The sequence below is a fragment of the Nasonia vitripennis genome (assembly GCF_009193385.2).
Source record: "Nasonia vitripennis strain AsymCx chromosome 3 unlocalized genomic scaffold, Nvit_psr_1.1 chr3_random0007, whole genome shotgun sequence".
NCBI lineage: Eukaryota > Metazoa > Arthropoda > Insecta > Hymenoptera > Pteromalidae > Nasonia > Nasonia vitripennis.
This window is the reverse complement of record NW_022279626.1, coordinates 1174310-1191633: the sequence shown is the minus strand read 5'-3', so window position 1 is coordinate 1191633 and position 17324 is coordinate 1174310. Positions and strand designations below refer to the sequence as shown.

The 17324-nt window shown below is 31.9% G+C and overlaps 1 protein-coding gene and 2 long non-coding RNA genes across 3 annotated transcripts in view; all 3 read right to left on the bottom strand.

Annotated features, from left to right (window-relative positions):
• The window catches only part of LOC103316526 (epidermal growth factor receptor substrate 15-like 1), a 480491-nt gene that overhangs the window by 83781 nt on the left and 379386 nt on the right, over positions 1-17324 (bottom strand). The window lies entirely within an intron of this gene.
• On the bottom strand, positions 5872-7807 carry LOC116738658. Its single transcript, XR_004345249.1, has 3 exons — positions 7676-7807; positions 7425-7592; positions 5872-6092 (listed from the first exon to the last, which is right to left on the bottom strand). It is a non-coding gene; the product is annotated as an uncharacterized LOC116738658 (long non-coding RNA).
• On the bottom strand, positions 8704-9550 carry LOC103317458. Its single transcript, XR_004345251.1, has 3 exons — positions 9280-9550; positions 9061-9192; positions 8704-8982 (listed from the first exon to the last, which is right to left on the bottom strand). It is a non-coding gene; the product is annotated as an uncharacterized LOC103317458 (long non-coding RNA).

Here is a 17324-nt window from a genome sequence, read left to right as displayed (position 1 = left end):
GGATCCCTATAAATATTGATGAGCATTAGGTTTACGTACATTTATCTCCCAAATTATAAATAAAGTTACATTTGCCCACAAATCTAAAGTACGCCCAAGTTTACATATACAGGAGCCCATTGCGCGTGCACTACAAGCATAAGTTTGTGCAAAAGCACAAAGAATTAATAAACAGATCATAGGAAATATTATTAAAACGAGGTGTGACAATTTTCAATTGAAAAAGTTAAAATCATTCAGTCAAAGGTGGATGCGAGCATGAGAGTCAGTTGTGTGATTTAATTTAAGCAAAGTATTTCCGGTCAAATTCACAAAAATTGATTATTTCAAACAAATTAAAGCATAAACTAGGGGTTTAGACTTAAATTCACCTTTCTCATTGGAAAACTAGTAATAAATAACCGTAGTTATTAACAAAAAGCGACAATTGACCTCGAGGCGCGACAATTTCCCATAGAATTAGTACACAAAAGAATTGATCACTAACTGTATTTTGTGAAAAGAATAAAGAGCAAATTAGAAAGTGTATAAACAACAAAGCTTATATGATTTTAAACAACTATTACAAATTTATTAAAATTTAAAGTGTAGAAGCACGGGTTTTAACAACGTTAACGTGATTTTGACAACGTTTTTTTGCATTATCGAGAATAGATTGAGTTCACTATTGTTAAACACGCAGATTGCAACGCCAAAGAATAAATTATTGCTAAATCATATAACAAACACACGGTTTAAAGCACACTAGAAACGGGTCGACTCACAGTTCTCCTTCATTTTCTTTGAATTAAAGTGAACAATTAAAAAGCCGGAATGCGCAATCTATTGAAAGCACTATATAAATTATAAATAATTAAACAGTGAGAAACAAAGTGGCAGAGTATCTGCTTACACAAACATACCCGTGACGTCACACAAAGTCAGCATTGTTCTCCTTGATCTTGAAAGTGTTTAAGAAAAGTAAAACCACTGCTGACTGTATGGAAAGCTGAAAAAGAAAGACAAACAATTTTACACAAAGCAACAGTTCTTAAGTTGCTCGAGTGACTGCATTATAAAATTATAAAAGAAAACTTATCTGATGCTGTGAGTAACTTGCGACTACAGCACTGATGACTATCCTGGGCCACGAGTTTTCACCTTTTCAGAAACGCGGCAATAGCACACTCACACCTTCGTTGAAGTAGTACGAAATAGCACGCACGGTTTATAAATTGCAAAACTTTGTGAACAATTTATCGCGAAATACATGGCACACGACGCGAGGCGAGCAGACAGTTGACGCAAGCAAACTTGACTAGGGTGAAGCAAACTCTAGTGTGACGCCATCTTGAGAGCGGCCGAGAGCGCGCGCCAGATTTGAATTTGAGATCGTACATTGAAACATTTCGGGTACATACACGCACAATAGGTGACCAAATAAATTGTCAAAATTATTAATATTGAAATTTAAGAATTATTAATAGTATAAGAGCAGGTTTATCCGGATTTTGATTTACAAAATTAATAATTGCTTAACGTTTGTATAATTTAATTTAGTTAATCCACGCGATACCCATGTTATGATTTTTCTCCCATAATCGTTGTTTGCGACAAGAGATATACAAGCAGAGCATGAAAATGAAGCAATAAACAAGAATAATAAAGAGGATTCAAAAATATTGTGTATCAAGAGTGCTATAGATTATTAAACAGTTTTAAGAATATTTAGAAGCATAGATAATTTATATAAATTATAAAAAACCAAGTGATATATTCAACATGCCTGATGAAAACGGTGTGGGTGATCAAACGGCTGTTACATTAGCCGCTATAATGGCTAATAGTTTTGCGCTTATGAATTGCATAAGGGGCATACCAAGTTTCGATGGAAGGCACACCAAGCTAAGAGACTACATTCAAGATTTAAAGAATGCAAATGAATTAGTCACTAACGACATCAGACCACAGTTTATACGGAACGTGTTGCAGAGAATAACCGGCCCAGCAAAGAAGAGTCTCAATAACAAGACTATAACAACAGTAGAAGAATTAATCAAACATTTAAAACAAAGATTTGGTCCAGGGAGGGACTTCAGCTATTATAACACACGCTGAGAATGAGACAAGGTGACACAGTAGGAGATTTTTATGACGAATTGAATGTACTATTGAGCAGCGCCAAGAATGCTCTAAAAGAAGAGAAAGGAGAAGAAAACATTGATAAAATGATGGAACCATTGGAAATGTTAGCGGTTGACATATACATAAAAGGATTGCCTGCAAATTTATCCGAACGATTTGACATAATTAGACCTAAAAACCTACAAGAAGCATACGAAGAAGCTGTACGATTAGAATCAAGAATGGAGGCGAGAATCATACTAAATTCAAGGCCACGAATAACTCGAAACTATTATAATGGACAAAATTCTTATAATAATGGAAATGGAAATGAAGATGGATATAATAATAGAGGACATTAGGGATATAGAAGCCAGAATAGATACGACGAACGAAAGCATAGAGAACAAAACTACGTTGGTTATGTAAATGAGCAAGAAGACTACATGGGGTACGTGAATCAACCCGAACAAAGAGAACCGTCAAACAACTATGGAAGAAATAATTATTACCAAAACAACTACAATCGTAACGGTTATCAAAGAGGCAATAGTAACAACAACAATTATGGCAGAGGAGGATATCAGCGGGGATACAACAACAGTAATCGACAAGGAGGAAGCAATTGGCCCTCATGGAATAGAAACAATGGTCAAGGAAATCAAAGGCAAATCTTCAATCACGAGAATGGACGTCGCGAAGATTATCAACCCAGTGGTCCAGATAGACGAGAGAATTATAATAATTATCCAAATAATTGGAGAGGCGGCAACGGAAGAAACTACCAACAAAATGAAAACGAAAGAGAGAATTTAAACTCTCAAGGGGCTCGTCATGGAGAAAGAATTACGAGCCAGGAACAAAACCAGAGCCAGAGACAACAGCAGGATCCAGATCAACACAAATACCAACAACAGATGCAGAACTACAATCAAGGAAAGCAGAATCCAAATCAGAACAGCCAGAACAACTACGGGGCACACAGAGCACCGGTAATGACGATCCTGACAAAACAGCCCGAGTTTCAAGAATGTGTTCAGCCAACTGCACGGGACCTGAAGAGTTTAATTGGGAAAATGATGAACCAATAGCAGTGAAAATAAGAGTGCCAGAAGGAACCACCAAACCATGGATGACATTCATTATAGACAATGAAGCAACGGTGAATTTAGTTAAATTAGGCTTCATAGACGAGAACATGCCAATAAATATGGAAGATGTACGATGGCTTGGAGGGATTACGACAGAAACGGTACCAACTCTAGGATCTGTTTATCTACTCATCAAGAACAGTCCAGTGAAATTTCACATAGTTAGAGACGACTTCCCAACACCACACGATGGATTATTAAGGAGAAATTACTTAAAGAAGGAAGAAACTGTCATCTCTTACCACAACAACGATCTGATGGTGAGCGGAGACGTAATGCATCCAATGCTATTTTTGGGGCAAGAAAAGGAATACAGAGAGCAAAGAAAAAGAGCACACAACTCTTACAAATCGAGTGGCATACTACAAGTTGAGGAGAGAAATAATGACAAGGAATCATACAATATGAATGCGTCAGAAAATGAAGATGAAAACAAGACATACTATAAAAGCCAGAACGAGACAAGTCGTCAGAATCAATTTCATCAAAACTGAATTAAAAGAAGGATATATCCACCGAAACACAAACAAGTGGTTAGAAAAAGTGTAGAAAAGAAGTTACGAGACCGAATTATCAGAGAGTCAAACTCACCATGCAATTCACCAATATGGATAGTACCGAAGAAGCCTGACAGTCACGGAAATCCGAGATGGAGAATGGTAATCGACTTCCGAGAGCTCAACAAAAAAACCTACCCAACATCGCTGATATAATGGATGAATTGGGAGGAGCCACATACTTTTCCATTTTTGACCTTGCAAGTGGTTTCCAACAAATACCAATGGCCCCAGAAGATTGTTACAAGACGGCCTTCACCACAATAAACGGACATTATGAATATACCAGAATGCCGGAAGGATTGAAAAATGCAACGGCTACATTCCAACGACTAATGGAGAAGGTACTCAGAGGTTTGCAGAACATTGAGATGCTAGTTTACTTAGACGATATAATAATATATAGTAAAGATCTTCAAGAACATGAACAAAGAATTAGAAATTTGATGGAGAGACTCAGTTATGCGAAACTAGTATTACAACCAGATAAAATAGAGTTCTTTAGAAGAGAAGTCGGATTCCTAGGACACATTATAAGCGCTTAGGGCATAGAGCCAAATCCATAAAAAGTAGTAGCCATAGCAAAACTTGCCACACCTAAAAATGCGAAAAATGTGAGAGAAGTATTCGGCATGTTTGGATACTACAGAAAATACATAAAAGACTTTGCAAAAATCGCGAAGCCACTAAATCTCACCTACTCACCTACTTACCTACTAAAGAAAAATGTGAATTTTGAATGGACGGAAGAGTGTGAAAACAGTTAGAGAGAGACAAAAAAACAGCTAGAAAGAGAGCGCGGCTAAACTGAAGCGCGGAGGAGAAGTAAAGACCCTGCGTGGGAGAAAGCTATGACATTTTCTTCAAGCTTCGCCTCCCCCGATTTTTATTCCTGTGTGTGCGATCCAAGAGTAAGGACGCTATATTTCTGAGTCTTTAATTTGGAGTTTGGTCTTAATTGTGATTCCGTCTTGATCATCATTTACCGAAATTGTATCTTATTCCATTTGAAAATTATTTGAAGTCTCCAAAAACAAATAAAGGAATTTTTGAAATAATTGAGTCTAAGAGATTACTTGATTTGAGAGTTTTGATCGTCAACCTTTGGGTCATCCCCGTCAACAAACACAAGTAAGTCGTTCTCGTTAATAATTTAATTTTCCTTGGTGTTTTATTATGACGCAAACAGCTCCGCCGCGACAATCAGTGCGAAGTACTGATCTCCCCCGTATGGGAGAGTAAGCCATCATCCGCATAATCATACAACATTACTTTGTTATTTCGGTAAACTTATTACTACCCTGACACACACACACACACATATATATATATATATATATATATATATATATATATATATATATATATATATATATATATATATATATATATATATATATATAGACACACACACACACACAACAGCAACTTCATTATATGTTGCTAAACATGATTTATTCTTTGTATGATTATCACGTGTTAATGACATTACTATTTCAGGAGAAGTTATATTATTATTATGAGCATTAATATTTTCTTCATTTTCTATTTCATACATCATTTTATATGCTTTTGCATAAGAATGCATAAGAATTTCGGGTCTTCGTTTTTATTCGAACGTAATGAATATGAATTATGATATACCTGTCCACATCTTTCTCTTTAATACTTGTGGCCCCGAATTGTATACTAATTTAGACCCAAAACTGGCAAATGCAAATTAATTATTGTAACCTCTCATATTTTTCTTAAAATTAATACCCTACTTAAAAACTTCAGGTGATAATCAGCTGATAATCATCTTGATATTTGCATTAAATAAAACATTGTGTTTTAACATTATTTATTAAATAATTTATTTTTTAGAATCAAATGCAATTAATATTTATCAATAATATAATTGATATCTTATGTTTTAGAATACATTAATTATAAACATTGATTGTTGGGGTTAATTTTTTATTAAGGTCATTAATTATATATAGCAAAAACTTATTTTTTTATAATTCTTTTTTATTAGAATACTATTGTTATTACAACAATTTTTAATTCATATAAAGTAGAGATCCTTTTCATTAAGTGAAACTAAAATTTTGTTAGAATAAAACTAAACTAAAACTAAAAAGAAAAAAAACGTATTTTTTTTTTAATGAACTGACCCCTTTCATCTCTAATCAAACTAGTGAGAATTTCTGTTGAGTTTTTGATCATTATGTCTCTGTCGTCATCGGACAAGTGTTTATATACTTTTTGTTCTCTTTTAGGTAATCTTCATACAAACCTGAAAAATACAAGAAAGATTATTATTGCGATATACATATTTTTATTTCTGAAAAGCTGTTAAACATTGTAGCTTAGATACAGCACGCTCTGAAAGCTTGTATACTGAGTTTCGAGTCCAGACAATGCACTCGTTTTAAATATCCAATTATTTTGAAATTTTTAATGTAAAAAATATAATATCATAAAAATAATGCATTGTTCGGACTTGAAAATTAGTATGCAAAGCCGCAGAGCATATATTGCATTAAATCTGTACAGCTTTAAAGCTTTAAAGCTGTACAGATTTAATGCAATATATGCTCTGCGGCTTTGCATACTAATTTTCAAGTCTGAATAATGCAGTATTTTTAAAATATTAAATTGTTAAGATTATGTATATCTGTATTATGTAATATCTAATATAAAACAATACATATAGATATACTCTGCATGTATAACAATAACTTAATATCTCAATTACTAAGGCCTATGGAATGGAATCATTAAAAATATCTGCGTTGAAAGAAGCCCATACAAAAATGTTAAGTTAGATTGTACAACCGAAGGCTCAGGTGCCCCCTTGTTAATATACAAGCTTTCAGAGAGTACTGCATCTAACCTGCAAAGTTGTATGGCTAATCAGAAAGAATAATATGTACATCGCTCTTTAAATTCGCTTTTGCAGAAAATATTTTATGGTTAAGCACACCTTGTGCTATCAGAAAAATCTTAAAGCTGTACAGATTTAATAGAATACGCTGAGGATTCGCATACTAATTTTTAAATTCAAACAATGCAGTAGTTTTAAAAATGTAATGCTATCAATATCCATTAAAAATGTAATGCTATTCAAGTCCAGACAACGCACTAGCTTTAAATGTTTAATTATTTTGACACTTTGAATTGTAAAAATTTAATATAAAATTATTATATTGTTTGGACTTAAAAATTAGTTGGCGAATCCTCAAAGTGTATTAAGCATTAAATCTATACAGCTTTTATACTTTTCTGGAAGCATAAGGTGTACTTAGCCCTAAAAAACTTACGACAAAAGCCAATTTAAAGAGCGATGTGCATATTCTGGTTTCTGAAAAGAAATTAAAATTTGCAGGTTAGATGCATACACTCTGAAAGCTTGTATACTAAGTTTTGAGTCCAGACAATGCACTAAATGTAAATATTCAATTAATTTATAATTTTTAAGGTTATAAATATTTAATATTTTAAAACTGGTGGATTCTTTGTGCTGAAAAGTTAGTATATAAGCCCTCATAAAGTATCGCACCTTACAAATTTGTAAAACATATTAATGTATTTTATCCGTGTATATAGCAAAGCTTGTACTGATAACCTTCAGGCAACACGTTTTTGGTTTTCGACATATCAAGGCATCGCATTGGGAGCTGATGCTTCTTCCATAAGTAGCCTCCTATATCCCTTAAGAAACAGGTGTATTTCTTTTTTTTTTAGTCATGCGCCACGACTTCATTCCAACTTGGATTCCTTCACCTAGGTATATCTGCAACACAAATAAATTAAAATCATACAGTTTTCAATTTTAACAATTAATTTTGAATACATCAAACAAAACTTGCTACATACCACTTCACCGTCCATTTCTTCATACCTTTTTAACGTCTCTTCATTATGCTGATGCATATCAATTTTCCGTTTTTTGTAGGTTTTGTATAGTTTTCTTTTGTATGTGTATAAATAATAGCATGGTAAATTAGCAGCTCCTGTAAAAAAGTTTAATTTTTTAATATTTTTGCAATATTTATAATATTATAAGTAATCAATAAAAAAAGTTGCTACCATTGTTAGACAATATGCTGTGTGTTTCTCCATCAGGTGATTGTACTACAGGTGATGGCAAATCGCCGTCGTCCAATCTTGGATCTGTGGGGTTATTATCTTGACTTTGTGAACGCAATGACTGTCTCTGTGATCCATTAGATATTTCTAGGCTTGTTCTTGAGGATCAAGGTATTGCACATTGTGGTGGTTCAATCGGTGGTGTTGCTTCTCTTAAGCATCTGAATCTATCCCGAAATTGCTCTAAATGTAGTGAAGATGAATGCGATGATAGATTTGAATTTTCTGTGGGAGACGGTGACCTTGAAAATGTTTGTCCGGCAAGTGTGAATGAACGTTCTTGAATAGATGGAGGTGTTGATCTTGGACTATGTACTGATACTTCTTTACTCGTGGAAGCAACATCAGGAAGCATTGGAGATGCTGATTCTAGACTACGCTCCGGTACTTTTTCGTTTGTGGAAAGAAGATCAGGAGGCATACCAGATGCAGGTGGCACTCTTAGGCTATTCATCGGTTCTTGTATGCTCGTGGAAGCAGCATTTGAAAGTGTTTCATATGGAGGTTTCACATTAGGTGGTATTATGCCCTTATGACAACCAGGGTTTGAAATACTTTTATACCTTTCTAATTGCGTCAGAGAGATGGAATTAGCACAACTTTTTCTTGCCTTTCTGTTCCTTACTTTAGTAATTTCTGAAAAATATATAAACAAATTTATACTTTGTAATTTTATGTATTATTATTTTGTATTTTTTTACAAAATAATTTTATATATTTATGTTTTGAAAATATTCAATTAATTTCAACGAACCTTTGGTTACGTGTGGAGAGGATTTTATGCAATCAACCAAGTGAATAAACACGTTTTCACTTAGCAACTTATTGTTATCATTTTTATTAATTTGCTTATCTGTAGAATCTTTAGCAGTTGTTTGAGCAGTTGCATGACTGTCATGATTGAATAGTCTGCTACTGTAATCCGTACGAGTTAAATCTGATCGATTTCTGAGCAAAATTTGACTCTTAAATTTTTCTACAACGCTCACTGAATTCTCTTTCTGTGCTACTTTTTTACAAGCCTTAAGTTTAATCTGAAAAAATTAAATTATCCTCAAAATTAACCAACAAAAAAAAAATAAAAGTATACAAAGCAGTTTTACGTTACATACAGGATTTGTTTCGGAGTTTGCACTATCATCGCCCTTAATTTGTTTTTCATCCTCGCTTGTGGTAAACTTCTTTGGAAATATTAACCTCTTTGGTTTATCATAAAGCTTTTCTTTGGACTTCTTCTAACGACTCTGCAAGAAAAGGATTTTTAATTGTAATATTAAATTAATAATGACAATAGTAAAAAATATCTTACGCATTTAAAGATGTATATTTACCTCCTAGGCACACAATATATCCTGGATATCTTTTGTTTTTCTCATGTAAAATATAATATTTGTGTGTACTATCGTAATCAAATAAATGTGAAGGTGTGATAGGGTCTACATCATATTTTTTGTAAAATATGTGTGGTACTAGCACACAATGATACTTATTATTATCATGTACAAATTTGATGCAAGCATGCATACTCATTTTGTTTTTTTTTTAATTACTTTTTAATGCATCTCTCTCACTTAACATGTGAAATACAATTAGCTTATATCCTCTCTTAAAAAAGGTATATATATATATATATATATATATATATATATATATATATATATATATATATATATATATATATATCACTGTAATATACACTTATAAATAAAAATTATATGATATTATTTATATGATAAAACCATGTGGCGTATCAGCAAAAGGATCTATACTATACATTTCTATACGCGATAATACGAGTCGGCAAATTGCGAAGTAGCAATATCGCGTGATCACGTCTGCTGCATGTGTAATGTGTCCATACATATATGTATATACAGATATATATGTATGTAAACATGGTGTGATACTGCAGATAGTATACTCACTGAGACAAAGAGAGAGAGAGAGAGAGAGAGAGAGAGAGAGAGAGAGAGAGAGAGAGAGAGAGAGAGAGAGTGAGTCAGAGAGAGAGGGAGATAGAGAGAGAGGAAAGTATGTATAAATAATCACAGCTGATCACACAAGAATATGGATAGGTATAATCAATATAGAGAATTAGGCGACAAAGCCATTACAAGGAGCACTGCATACAGATATAGAGATACTGTATCTGCGGTTTATCATGTTAATGTAAGTAATGAGGTTAGTTCAAAAAATATTTGTCATAATTTTCCAATATAACTTACTTACGCATAGTTATAATCTAGATAAAATGTACATATTTTTCAGGTAGCAGACCATTCTTTTATTACGTCTAATTATAATGAAGCTGATCATCATATAAATGACGCGATTAACCGTCCCATGGAACAATATATGGAACTGGACGATGAGCAGGTAATACTTTGAGTAATGATTTTATGTTATCCACTAATAATGCACTGCTCTCCATTATATTAGTGTTAGATAATTCCTTGTACTTTTTTATAATTTGTGCAATTTTAAATGGTTCAATTATTAACAACTATGTATAATATCATTGTCGCATTCACATAATTACAATTTAGTATTTTTTTCTGATTATATTGTTACGTGGCCTATTGAAAATATACATTTTTATAATAAACATTTCAAGTGGAGGTTATAGGAGGTTGAGATGAATACGCGTACTAGCTGTCTATAGACATAGATGATTAAATATTATGATTAGTGTTTTTTCTTAATTTACGAATTAAAGATTGTTAAAAAATGCTGTACAACTTACGGCACACTAAATAAGAATCATGCATCCAATTAAAGCATTTTGTATTTAGTTCTAATTATTAATATTAAGTTTTATAAGGAAGCTGATGATTCGACTTACTTTTTGAGGTTAAATGTACCATTTTCAATTTCAACTTCTAATTTTTTTTATTACTTAGAGGTACCCATTCATAATAATTATCCCTCAAGGCTTGTTTAAAATTTTGTATTACAAATTGCTTATTAGGTTCTGCAAAATACATAAATTATTGCTATTTTCCATAAGACCATGCGTAAGAATAATGTTCTAAACGAAATTGCAAATATCCTGCCATCAAAGTACTTCCGATTTAAAAAAATTTAACTGAGTCATTTTGAGAACTATATTTAGTACAGTTGACAACTACATTTTCATATTTGATTAAAATCTGTTTTTTTTTTTTTTTTTTTTTTTTTAATTAAAACCGAGTACTCCCTTCATACGTAAACTAAAAAAAAATGACGGATTTTTGAGGGTCTACAATTACTAGTTATAAACATATAACTTAAGTAATCCTAGTAATATCAGTTATTTTATTTTACTTGATCCTTCGTCTCAAATAAAGGATATTATTAGTATTTACCAAGATCATTACGAATATGTAATTAAAGAAAGAGTTCGTGAACCCAATAGTATAAGTGATGTATATGACAGTAAGGAATATATCAAATTTGTTAATTCTTTGCCAGGACAAGATAAATCAAATTACATTAGTGCAGTTTTTAATACGGATTGACAAACAAATTTAAATGTTCAAAATATTCTATTTGGCCTTTGTTTCTTATGCTCAACGAATTACCAAAACAAGAAAGAATGTCCAAGTTCATTACTTGCAGATTGTTTTTTAATAAACAAAAACCCGACATGACTGTATTTTTAGGTACGTTTGTTGATATGATGAATAGGTTAACCAAATATGGTATCCCGTGTGTTATAAATGCAGAAGATCGCTTTTTAAAGCTACACATTATTAGTTACTGCGTTGATTCCGTAGCCCGTGCACCAATCCAGGGAATCAAGCAATTCAATGGTAGGTGTACTTGTAGTTGGTGCCTCCATTCCGGTGTATGGATCGAAGACGCCATGAATTACCCGTCATTGACAACTGTTATTTATCCAAGAGACCATGAAAGTACCATTAATGATATGATGATAGCTACTCCCGATCGTCCAATAAATGGTATTAAATACCCTTCCCCGCTCATCAATTTAACATCGTTTAATATTATTTCGGGATTTATTCCCGATTATATGCACTGCTGTTTAGAAGGGGTTGCAAAGCAGCTTACAGAATACCATATCTCATCAATGAACATATTACATATTAAATACCCTTGCCCGCTCATCAATTTAACATCGTTTAATATTATTTCGGGATTTGTTCCCGATTATATGCACTGCTGTTTAGAAGGGGTTGCAAACCAGCTTACAGAATACCATATCTCATCAATGAACAATAATGACATCCGAGAAATCGATTCAAAAATTAATAAAATCACAGATCCACACCAAATTTCGAAATTAAGTCGACTATTAAGCTGTCAAAATGCCTGGAAAGCACGAGAGTGGGAAAATTACATTTTGTACTATAGCGTCGTTGTTTTGACAGAACATTTAAGTAGAAATTATTACTATCATTGGCTTCTCTTTGTAGAAAGTTTGTATATATTACTACAAGATAAAAGTAATATTACGGAATTAAATCGAGCTGATGAAATGTTGCACACATTTGTAGCTGATACTGAAATATATTTCGGACAGAAAACTATGACATACAACGTACACCAACTATTGCATTTATCCACAAGCGTACTGAATTGGGGACCATTGTGGTGTCATTTTCGTTTTCATTTGAGTCGGCTAATCACGTTTTATTAAAAGCTATCAAATCTTCCAAAGGCGTTCCGCATCAAATTACAAGATTTATACAAATTAATCACGCAGTAACAGTTTTGCAAGAACATTTATACACACATATAAGTGACGTCGTAAAAATTTACTGTGTTGACATTCTGGATTCGAAGGTTCAAAATTGTTGTAAAATATCAAATATAACTTATTTCGATAAAGGTGATAGCATTGATAATATATTAGTTGTTAACTTTGATCTATCAAAAGATGCAACAATGTATTATAAAATAATAAAAGATGATTGTTTGTATGAGTCTGAATCACGAAAAAAAAGGAGATCCAATAATTCCTTTGTTTTGTTAAACAATAATAAATTTGCACGTTTTGACAAATTTATTGTAGACGAAGACAACAAACGAGAGTTTACAATTTGTAATATTATTAATATACGTAATATAAGTATATACTACCATTGCCGAATTTGTTACATTATTGACATAATGATTTATATATTTTTATAGAAATATATTATTTCATGCTTGAAAACTCTGTATTAGTCATTCTTTTTTCCTAACATAAACCCGATCCTAAAACCAAAAAAATTTACCCCAACAATCAATGTTTATAATTTATGTATTCTAAAACATAAGATATCAATTAAATTATTGATAAATATTAATTGCATTTGATTTAAAAAAATAAATTATTTACTAAATAATGTTAAAATACAATGTTTTATTTAATGCAAATATCAAAATGATTATCATGATGATAATCAGCTGACGTTTTGACACGATTATCAGCTGATTATCAGCTGACTACCACCTGAAGTTTTTAAGTAGGGTACTTTTTAAGTTTGAATTATTTTGAAATAATAGATCCTTCAACTCTTCAGGATATGATGTGTTATCATCAAGAATAACCTTATTTTTATGACAACAATGATTGTATTTTCTGTCATAGGATATTGCTCCTTTAAGATGTTTTGCTTTACAAAACTCACATTCATTATCAAATATATATATATATATATATATATATATATATATATATATATATATATATATATATATATATATATATACCCTATTAAATTTACTCAAAATTCTAAGATACGCTTATTAAGTTTGTTATTATAATTAAATAATACAATTTTTAAATAGTAGAACCTTATTCGAATATACATGTATTGACTACTACTTACTTTAACTACTAGTTTCAATACGTTTAACTACTGTTATAAAATGTTGGTTGTATCAAATAGATTCATTTACACTCGGCAGTATAGTTAATTCTTATGAAACGTTTTTGAAATCGTGCTTTTAGATCAATTGAAATTTTTCAATCCGACAATCAAATTGAACCATATCAAAAACGTTCTACAAAAATTAATTATCATCGCAGATACATCTAATATTTAATAATGATACATCGAATGATTGAATATCATTTTAACTAGTGACATTTTGCGCTCTTCGCGCGAGCAACTGCTTTTATTTTTTTATGCTTTTTGGACATGTCTTAAGTTTTGAGGTTATAATTTCTTAATTTAGAAATATTGTTTCAATTAATATCAAATTAAAATTTATTAATTAATGTATTAATTGTTTTATTATTCATTTAATTTGCATTTATAACATAAATAACTTTGTAAAAATTAAATCTATTTTAATTCATAAATACTTTCTAGATTTTGTATTTTTGCGCCCTTTTAAGAGCAGCCAATCAAATCTTGTTTTAGTCGGCTTCACTTTTCTTGTATCTTTTTTTTTACAAAGGGATCAATATGTAAATCGCGAGCGAAGCGAGTGTTCTGTGCTAGTTTAGATTTCAAAATATTAGACATGGAAATTTTAGGTGAGTCACTCGTAGTGATTACACAATCAATATAGTGTCATTTGATTATTGACAACTGAATTTGATCTATTTATTAAGTTTTAAAAATCAACTTTTTGCGTGTGTATTGAACGTTAATTTTCGATACAGGGGGCAGGAAATGTGCTTGAACGCACGCGGAGCGTGCGTAATAGTGCATTCTACGCACACTATATCGAAATATATTTTGAATACTGATTTATTTAATAATTTAGATAAGTATTAAATAAAATAATAATAAAATTAATTGATCTTTATGTAAGGATATAATAGTAGATTATGCAACAAGAGACTAAAGTCGATAATTATTCCCGCGGGTTTGTCTACTTTTTGCCCGAGCGAAGCGACGGCAGTTATCACCTAAGGGAATAATCGACTTTAATCCCGTGTTGCATATAGAACTTTATTCACGACTTAACTGTGTAGCCACTTTATTCCCTTGAAAAGTGGAACTTAAGTCAATGCAAATAAAATTTTCAAAAGTTAGACTAAAATTAGATTTTTTTTCAATTTTTAAAAAAATTAAATATTTTTAAAATTTTACTCTTGCAAATGAGGGAATAAAGTTACTTTATTCCCGCAAATGAGGGACAAAAAATACACGAGGGAATAAAAAGCTACGTTAGTCCCGCTTTTCAGGGAATAAAATAGCTATTTTAGTCAAGCTGTGAATGAGATATGATTTTGTACAAAGTTACATAATTTTCCATACTTTTATTCATCATTAGTGGAACAAAAATTCTGCACATAATATTTCCATCTTAAGATTTTAGACTAAAACAGACGATAACTGAACAAAACAGAAATTTCCGGCAGAAGAATGTCGAAATTGAGACAAAGACAACCGTTATTTACAGGTATTATTAGTTTTTTTTCAGTTCACTGCGGATGGTACCAGATTTCAACTGTTTTCAACAGTTACGTTAATTAGATTCTATTATGTTATTAAAGGCATGTTTTTAAAAAGTTAAGAAAAATATGTAGAAATCCAAAGATAGTTGTTTGAATTGGGAAAAAACTAGTGAATGTAGAAGACAACAATTATAAAATGAAGAAAACTTTTTTGAACTATGAAAAAAACTGTTGTCTTCACTTATTAATAGTTATTGTCTGTTGTATTTATTTTTTTATTTTTCTTCAAAATCGTAAAATTTTATACCTTAAAAAAATAAATTCAAATGAAGAATCTAGCTAAATAAATAAAACTAAAGACAACAAAAGATTACTGTTGTCTGTGTCTCAATTCCGACATTTTTCTGTTATCATCTGCAATTCATAACTATTTTCTTCAGTTGTTTTTATTTTTTTTTTTGCTAGGGATTTAAGATATCGTTATTAATTAATATAAAAGTAAATATTGTATCAAGTGGCGCGGTAGCGCCACGAAGGCGAGTTTGAGAAGCAGACGGAGTTGCGGTGCCCGTGACACTATTTACTTTTATATTGGTGTTCAGATTTTTCATGATACAGAAAAAAATTCTTATCGTTACTGTTCGTGAGTTTTTTTTTGGCTTACTAGTATCTTTTATAAGCTAAACTATGATTTCCAACGAAAATTTTCGTAAATAAGCTGTTTTTTTAATAATAAACGAGTGTATATATCGCAAATGATCGGAACAGTTTCTCTACATTTTTCTCTAGTGTAGTAGGACCGTGAAGTTGGCTTCCTAGCTGAAAAGTAGTAGGAGCGTAAAGTTGGCTGCACAAGCTATTATATGTAATACAGTTAGGTATCGTTCTTCCGCAGAGTAAATGTGTTTACATTGTCTGCTTGAATTTAAGGTTATGTTTTAAGGTCTAGTTGGTGCACTCCGTAATTCTTATGTCTAGGTAAATAAATCATACGAGGGCGGTGTCTAGGTGTACAGGGTGGCTGATTACGAGGTCTAGGTGGCGCGCTCCATGGTTTTTAGTGTCTAGGTGCAAAAATCATTTGAACACGGTGTCCAGGTATACAAAGTTGCCGATGACGACGTCCAGCTAGTTCGCACCGTGGTTTTTGGTGTTTAGGTGTAAAAATCATTTGAACGGGTGTCCAGGTGTACAGGGTTGCCGATGACGACGTCCAGCTAGTTCGCACCGTGATTTTCGGTGTCTATGTGTAAAAATCATTTGAACGTGGTGTCTAGGTGTACAGGGTGGCCGATGACGAGGTCTGGGTAGTTCGCACCGTGGTTTTTGGTGTTTAGGTGCAGAAATAATTCGAGGGTGGCGTATATCAGAACAATCAGTGATTTCATGTTAGTGATAAAAATGTTACAAAAAAGCTGTAATCAAAAGAAGCTAAAGATGCTTGCATTTTATTTTTACGACGTCGAATATGAAATAATCAAAAAAATTTACTAAAAAGAATTGAAATCTCTAAAAAAAATTAACTTTTGAAAAAGTAAAAGGTTAGGCGAGTTTGATATATTCCGCAACGAAATCACAGATTTTGTTAATTTAATTAATACTGTTGTCAAATAATTACAGAGTTTGAAAAAATTTTTTAATAATGAAAATGTATTTCTATTCTATTCCATAATTTTAAAACTGGTCCTGTGTACTAGTAGCTATAACTACTTGTATGGAATGTTGGCTGTATTGGATATATGTATTTATTCTCGACGGTAATTGATTTTCGTGGAACGTTTTTGAAATCGTGTTAAGTGTTAGTTATTGATTAAATATAAGTGTATTTATATTCTATTTTTAATATATTTCCTTTTTTTAAAATATTATTAATTGTTTTTCATTATTAAATATATTTACTCTTAATTAAAGTGTGTAACGGGGTGAGACTTGAGTTGAGAGGAGAAAATCACAAAAGGAGACGCCAGGACCGAGAATCCCGAGAGCTCTAGGCGCGCGTGCTACCACTTGAGCCAACGCCGCCCTATTTCGTCACTC